Source organism: Odontesthes bonariensis, chromosome 22 (assembly GCF_027942865.1).
Source record: "Odontesthes bonariensis isolate fOdoBon6 chromosome 22, fOdoBon6.hap1, whole genome shotgun sequence".
In the NCBI taxonomy this organism is placed as follows: Eukaryota; Metazoa; Chordata; class Actinopteri; order Atheriniformes; family Atherinopsidae; genus Odontesthes; species Odontesthes bonariensis.
This window is the reverse complement of record NC_134527.1, coordinates 9,867,705-9,875,692: the sequence shown is the minus strand read 5'-3', so window position 1 is coordinate 9,875,692 and position 7,988 is coordinate 9,867,705. Positions and strand designations below refer to the sequence as shown.

At 40.2% G+C, this 7,988-nt stretch overlaps 1 protein-coding gene across 1 annotated transcript in view; it reads left to right on the top strand.

Annotated features, from left to right (window-relative positions):
• The first annotated feature begins 322 nt into the window (after window positions 1–322).
• The window catches only part of LOC142372581 (5-hydroxytryptamine receptor 4), a 54,824-nt gene continuing 47,158 nt past the window's right edge, over window positions 323–7,988 (top strand). The window contains exon 1 of the mRNA XM_075455517.1: window positions 323–407. The gene's annotated coding sequence lies outside the window, so the exon portion shown is untranslated. The remainder of the gene's footprint in view (window positions 408–7,988) is intronic.

Sequence of the window (7,988 nt, the reverse complement as noted above, 5' to 3'; positions counted from 1 at the left end):
TATGGGTGCGGGCTGTCTCACACTACAGGATAATTCCTCGTTTGTGTGCGTTTTGAAAATAGATCGAGAAGAAATTTAACACCTGAGTATCTATTCTGCGCAGTTTGATCTCCTCTGGCCCCTGCAGGACATAGAGCTGTATTCATTTCATGGCTGCTGCGTCTCATTACACCACGGGGCCACCATGTGGCAGCATCGATCGCCCCTTTTTCTTTCTATCTTTCTCTCTCTGTGTCTTTCTCTCCCTTTGGCACGAGGCGGGCTGTCACCAACTATCGCTCATCCACAGCTCGTGCAGCTCAGAGTTCCAGGGCACGCGGCTGCTTTGTAATTTCTTCAGTTCAATCTGAATAGGAGGAGGCCGTCGGCGCGCACTGGGTCGAACGGAGGCGAGGAGCCCGGCGCAGGTGAGCCGGTGACAGAAAGATTATTTTTCAAAAGTTTGAAAGGGATATATGAAACAGTTTTTATTTATTTATTCTTGATGTGTAGTTTACATTGGTCATGAATGAGCATTCATATAGCCTACATTAGTCACTTGTAAACTAAAAATTTCAGTTACTCTAAGAGCACACTTGTTACACACCTGTAACAACAAACTTGCAAAGAAGAATTAACGTCTTCAAGATCATGGTAATTCGTTGTTGAGTCGCTATAGACTATTTGTTTTTGGGTTTTTTCTTCATTTTTCTTTTGATTTTGATTGTTGTACCAGAGGAGAACTCACTCCCCTTGGTGGTAACGAATTTGGAACTGAAACTTGGCCCAAGGATAGGTGTTTAAACTTTTATTGAACTTCCTTTGCCTCAGCAGTCAACTTGTTTTATGACATGAATCATTTGAGTTTGAGGTGTGTCGGCCTGGATGGTTAAACATGCAGCAGAAGTGCGTAAGAGAGAAGGCAAGAAGAAGAGAGTCCACAGGCATCTGGTCAGTCTTTGTTCTGTCAGTGAGACGGACAGTGAAAGATGAGTGAGTTTCCTATCAGCCTCCTGCAAAAAAAAAATCTGGCTGTCCAGATATTTGACAAGATCCACTGCTGATCCATTATCCCCAACACAATTGCTGGCATTTCATTGCAGACACACTTCAACGTCTACATCTTTGTTACTACAGCACAGAAGCTTGTTTATGGGGAGCATGAGCCAGACACACTTAGGTGCCACTCTGTCCCCACACTCCTTCTATTGATAGAAAAAAACTTAGAAAGAAAGAACTTCAGCGTATTAGCTGGCTGCTGCTGGCTGCTGCTGGCTGCTTTACAACTGATTACACTTGTAATTGCCTGTAAACTGTGTAATGGCACAGTAGATAAATAGGACAGTCCAAGAGATAACTGCTGTGGATACAGTGTGTTTGTGCTTCTGTGTGCTTGTGTGCGAGGGAGAAAAAGCAGAAAGATGGAAGAGAAAAGGGGAAGATGTTTGCTGTAAAAATGGTTTGTTGGGATACACTTTTTTTTTATCACAAGTAGACATGTTTGTCAGTCACCCAGCTGCTAAAGCTGTTAAACAACCGAATGAAGAGATGATTCTACTGGTTATGGAACCCACGGTAATGATTGTCTGAAATATTTGCGATTGTCTGGTTTATCTGTCAATTGTGAGAGGCCTACCTGTGAATCCCATCTTACGGAGACTTTTCGATGCACGTGGGTCTGCCGTGTATTGCTAGGTGTCCGTCTGTGGTGGCAAGTCACGCACCGGCTGTGCCAATAGTAGATGGCAGCAGGAAAACATTATCCTAGATTGCTGGCTTGTCATCAAAGCATGGGTCTCGTGTTTGTGTTTTACCTTAAAATTCTTGTTTTTTACGATTTGTAATTCTGCTCTTTAGCAAAATTTGGAGAACACCACAAATAGACATTAGAATACTCAATAGATAAATTGTATTTCATCGTAGAATGCTTCAGTGACACATCCTCGTTGCCTCCGAGCTGGTAAGATGACAGTCTCTCCGTGTTCAAAAGTGGGTCAGTATGTGATGAGTTGGGAGTGGGAACAGGTTGGTTATAGCATGTTACTCTCACCATATAGAGTACGTTGCATATTTAACCAAACTGTGGTCTTTTTTCTAACCTCAAACGCAGCCCAGCTTTCATACACAGATACCGTTGAAAGCTTTTACAAAACACTGGATTTGAAGTTAGAATTATTCGATTTCTTGCTATCTTATTGGATAAGATTTTTTTTAAAATATTGTTTGCATTATTGTTGCATTTTAATATTCTCACATCAATATAAACACGTATTTACTGGTGTTGGTAAGAGACACAGTACATATTGTTATGGTGTTGAATTTTGATGATCTGACTTCACAACCTACATTCAACCAAATATCACAGTTTTTATACCTTGGTGGCCACCTGGATTCACATCTACTGCAGGTGCATATTTTTATTTGCTGTTTGCATAAAAGGAACCTTCTCACAGCAAAAGCTCAGTGAGGCGTTTTTATTACAGATGTGTGCTTTTTTTATTGTGGGAAATCCTTGTTGATGCAGCGTTTTAAGTGCAGTTTAGTAAATCATTGGGAGATTTCATGACACCTGCATGATATTTTAATGAAGGATGAGGCAAGTGGACAGTAGATTTTGTGTCACATTTATTGGTCTCAGTTCCAATTTTTTTTTCTCCCCCATTTCTTTTAGGTTATTAGATTTGATCAAACTGAAATGAGCCAAAGCTCGTTCCTGTTTATCTGACATTCACTTGAGCTGCAGGCTGAAGTTCAGAAGAAAAAAAACTTTAGTAAATCACTTTCTTTGCTCTCCTCTAGCATGGCTCATCCTGACTGAAAAACTTACCCAATCAACCATTAGCTTGCCAACATCTATTTGGCTTTTTACATGCTGTAATCCCTAAACACACATTTCTGATCCAATTCCTACAGCAAGAGCCAGTGGATCCTCATCATCTTCCCTTCCATCCCGTTTTCCAGGAATAGATTTGCGCCAAGCCAGGCAGCATCCACTATGAAGATAAAGTACATGAAACCAAAATCTCACAATACAAACAGTCGCAGAGATTTTGCATTATTTAGTCAATATGGTGACATAATCTTATTGTGCTTTAGATTATTTTAGAGCATAATAATCACTCCTGCATCATGCAGAAGTTACAGGCCAAAACAGGATATAAATCTAGGGCTGGACAGTCTTGACCAGTTCCCAGGTATTAGCATCTGTAAATGAAGCATGCAGGTGAAATAAAGCTGTGTTGTGAGACAGTGGCTGTACTCGAATAACCTGCCTTGCTTTAAAACAGCATTTCAGTCATGGAAAAAGTGATTTTGAAGAACAGACCTGGTCTCAGAAATAGTCAATTCCCTGTCCCAAGCCTGTCTACTGTTTTGTCCTTATTAGCCACTCCCTGCAGACATTTAACAGAGAGTTACTGCCTTCAGGCTTAGTCTTGGCCATCTGTACCAACGCCAACTCATTAGCCTGATTCTCAGAGCAAGCCAGGACTTCTTCGTTATCAGTGTCACCTCACCCACATCCCTCAGTACTTGTTGCATCTTGGTTGGTGTCAGAGATAAATTATCATATGGGCCGCGCAGTAACCTCGACTCGCTACTGCCAGCACAGATATGTGCTCTTTGTTTTGGGTTTATCGCTAATGAAGATTGGAAAAGTTCAATTGAAGTGAAGCAATTGATTCTGACATCACACACTCAGCTGCACCCCCACTTGAAAACCAAGGAGACAATAAAAAAATAGGGTTAAGTGAAACAATAACTGGTTTACTCTTGCTTAACTTGTTAACAGTAGTAAATTCATGTGGGATGCCTGACTGAACAGTCTGGTCTGTAATGCAAGTTGTGCTGCAGATCTTCTGAAAGGGAAAAAAATCCAGTAATCCTCTAAACACAAAAACATTTAACTTCATCCTAATCTGTTGATATTAAGCTATCTTTCTCCATTTTTCTCTTCATTGATATGGTCTTTGATGGGATTTGACACTGATCAACTACTTACACATACAGATAAAAATCAGCTGTGCAGAAGATCTGAGACCTGAATGAACTTCAAGCTTTGAGTGTCTTGCCTTTATCTTTTAAAGAAATCATTTATATATTTTTTCTTTGGACAAATTCCAGTATTTTTAAACATTGGGAGTATTTTTAAACATAGGGAACAAACTCTTTGGAATTCGTCCATCAGCAGCTGATTTTCTGTTTAGATTTCTTACATTTCACAATTGGTGGTTGCAGAGCTCTCACTCAGTTTTGGACGAATTTCAAAGATTTAGGAGTCAGTCTAATCCCTCCTGGAGGATTTTTAATCTTCTTTTTGATAAGTTTAATGGTGTCATTCATACTGTGCAATGGTGTGAAGTGACTGAGACACGGTTTGTTGTTGATATTACTGTGTCTTGGCACTTTAGAAATGTGTTGATAACACTTTTAGTTAAATATTCTCACAGTGATATTTTTGTGGGACGAGCTCTTTTTGTGGACCAGCTGATAGCAATTCAGTTTGAATAAACCGACTTAAATGTTGAAAATATGCAAAACATCGAGTCAAACATTACACATCTGGAAATGAATAAAAGAGTGTACAATAATGTAAATAGCTGCTTTTATTATTTCTGTTAATGTTCGTATGATATCTGTATGAGAAGGTGATTTGTCTGTTATGTTTAATTTATTTTTTTCCCAGTGGATGATTATTTCCTTGAATGTATTTCAAGCATGACTTCCCGGCAGACTGTGTGCTGTGGCAAATATTGACACGGACACTGGTGCTATGAGAAAGTGGAGAACATATCAGTATTAACTAAATCCATGGGGAAGCACACAGCGGGTGATAGCCTGGGGTAGATGCTCTATTTCCACATCCTTCCTGTCTTCTGCACGTGTCTGTACATGGATTCTGTGAGTACGCATGCTCGCAAGCACTTGCTTGCGTGTCGCTCGCTTTATTCTTGAGTCATCTTGTCCTGTGAGCTTTCGACCTTATTTGACAATTACGCTCAATTACCTGTTCACAACCCATTACCCTGACATATACACATTTTTATCTACAATAAATGCTCCATTCGCTCCGAGTTGTATCTTGCTCCTTTCATGCATGGAAAAGACTGGGGTGTAATTTAGTGCATCCCATTGAGCGCAGTTGCTCTTCGAGCTAGAAAAATTAGGGAAAAGTAGGTAGACTTTGTTTGCTTTGGGATAGCCTTCAGGGTACTGTTATATATATGTATATATATATATACACTGAGATATGGGCCCTCACTTTATCTCATGTGGCGTCATAGCTTCACGAAGGTCTTGAGTGATACATATTGAAAATATCATTGTCAATTCTGTCAACACTCATCCTCCTGATTTTTGTCATTGTCAAACATTCCCATTATTCAATGTTGTTGATTTGATTAGAATTTTGACTTTTTGCCCAGGTTGGTGGAACACACTAATTTTACATCTGGATATATGCTTTTGCTCTCGAGCCCAAAACTGTACTCACATGAAATATGAGACCTGAAATGCCTTGGTATGAGTTTCTCAGTCCTATCAGTATTATTAGTTTTTAGTCCTAAGAGATTCCCCACAAGTGGTACTTTACTGAAATTCATATGATAGCTGAAAGTATTTGTAAAACACATCATTATAAAGTGGAAAACAAAGCTGATCTGTTTTCTTCCATGCTGGATGTCCTAATAATTCAGCAATCTATAGTTTTTATTCAAGCAGCCAAATATGGTCTTTAAACAAAAAGAATTATATCCAGATGCCAAGTGGCTATTTAGTGGTTTGTTACACAGGCTGGTGCTTACGAATGTCATGCCAACACTACTACAAACCAATAATTGAAGTACATGTCTGTCTTAATCTGAATCTCTGAATCTCCAGTAGGCTTTATGAAGGGGATCTGTCATCATGAGACTGATGTCTGTGAGGGTTTTTGAGATTAGCATCTGCTGCCATTAATACAGCATATGCAGCATATTTATCTGCCGCAGGTTTGTCATAGATAAATAAAAACCCAATCTTTCTGTCATCTTAAAAATGTGATTTTAATGACTATTAGAGACCGTAATTCGGTCACAGATCCTGCTAATCCTAGTAATGCTTTCTTACACTTTGAGAAGGTTGATTTCTGTCTGTTTTACTCAGTTTTTTTTCTCTGTAAAACATGGTGGACCTCGGCATATGCAGTAACCCCTTGGACCAATATTTAATTTACAGTAAAACAAAGAACACATATCAAATGTTGAAAGAGTGACATTTTACTATGTCATGGAAAATGGCAGGAACATGTCAGGAAATAGTTGGGAAAGGGCCATGTTTACTGCTGTGTAACATCACCTCTTTTTTGAAAAACAGTGTTTTAATGTCTTAAAACTGAGGAGAGCAGTTGCTGGACCTTTGGGAGAGAAATGTGGTCTGAATTCTTGTTTGATATATGATTCTAGTTGCTTAGTAGTGTTGTGACGTTCGCGAACGAGCCGGTTCTTTTGAACGGCTCTTTGATATGAACGAAGGGAGCCGAGTCGCGGCAGCGCGGGAGCCGTTCTATTTGTCGTTCTTTTTTTTCCTTTTTTTTTCTTTTTTTTTTACTCATGTGTTTCACGCAGCTCCCAGGGGACATCTAGTTGCGGAGTCCCCCCACATAGGACAACTACGAGTAGGGGGGGTAGGGCGCAGGCAGCTTGCACGTGCCCTTCACATGAACAGTGAGTGTCTGAGTGAGCACTGACACTTCTGTATGGGGGGGAGGCCTTCGTGGCGCGAAAATAAGCGCCTCAGCGGTGCCACGCTGACACGCGCACACATAGAACGTGAGGGAAAAGTAATATAGGAATCTAGTCAGACAGTCAGTCACTCATTGCTCGCAGAAAGGGACAGAAAGGGAAGCAGCCAAATTTGTTTCGAAATGAGCCAGAGAAAGAAGAGCAATATTGGGACCACTTTTCAGCCGAGGGGGATACCAAAGCTAAATGTAACTTATGCATCTTATGTATGATTTCTGCCGCATTCCCAAATGTGTGCAGGACTTTGCGTTTGTGGAGTAACCAGAGACGGTCAAATAGGACTAAGAAAATCTTTTGAGTAACCATGGGTACGAGCGGATATGGCGGAAATTGATTATAAGCCTAAAATACTTTAAAAAAAAGAAGAAAAAAAAAGAGCCAAACGAGCCAGTTTTTTGAACGGCTCTTTGAAAGGAACGAGCCATAAAGAGCCGGATCCCCCAAAAGAACCATAAATCCCATCTCTATTGCTTAGCTGTCCTGAGTCTTCGTTGTACTTTGCATTTCAAGATGCTCCAAATGTTTTCAATTGGTGAAAGGTTTTGACTGCATACACACTTGTCCAGCACTCTACTGCAAATCCATCCTTTTATAACAGATGCAGTATTTGGTTTAGCATTGTCTTGCTAACATATGCGAAGCCTTCCCTGAAAAAGAGGTTTTTCTGGATGTGTATGTCCCTTTAAAACCTACATATACAATTCAACAGTGATCGTGCATTTCCATATGTACAAGCTGCCAGTTTCATACTCACTAATGCATTCACATACCATCAGGGATGCAGTCTTTTGAACTGAGTGTCGATAACAAGCCAGATAGTCCCACTCCTCTTTAGTTTAAAGGATGCTACGTCTGTTTGATTCATGTGACCACAGAGCAGTTTTTCACTTTGCTTCAGTCCATTTTAAATGAGCTTCGGCCCAGAGAAGATGGGGGTGTGTTTGGATCATATTCACATAAGGCTTCTTCATTGTAGAGTTTCAACCTGCATTTTGTGGATAGCTGTGAACTATTTTCACTGAAAAGGATTTCTGGCTGGGTTTTTGAGCCAGTGCAGTGATTTCCAAGACAGAATCATGCCTGTTTTTTTTTCTTCGGTCAAATGCTGCCTGAGGGTCCAAAGACCTCAGTCATTTATTTAGTACTGTTTTTCAGTGATGTCCCTTGAGTGTCTGTGAGACTCTGCCTCCCTAAGGTGCTCTTTTTATACCCAGTCATGTTACCGATCAA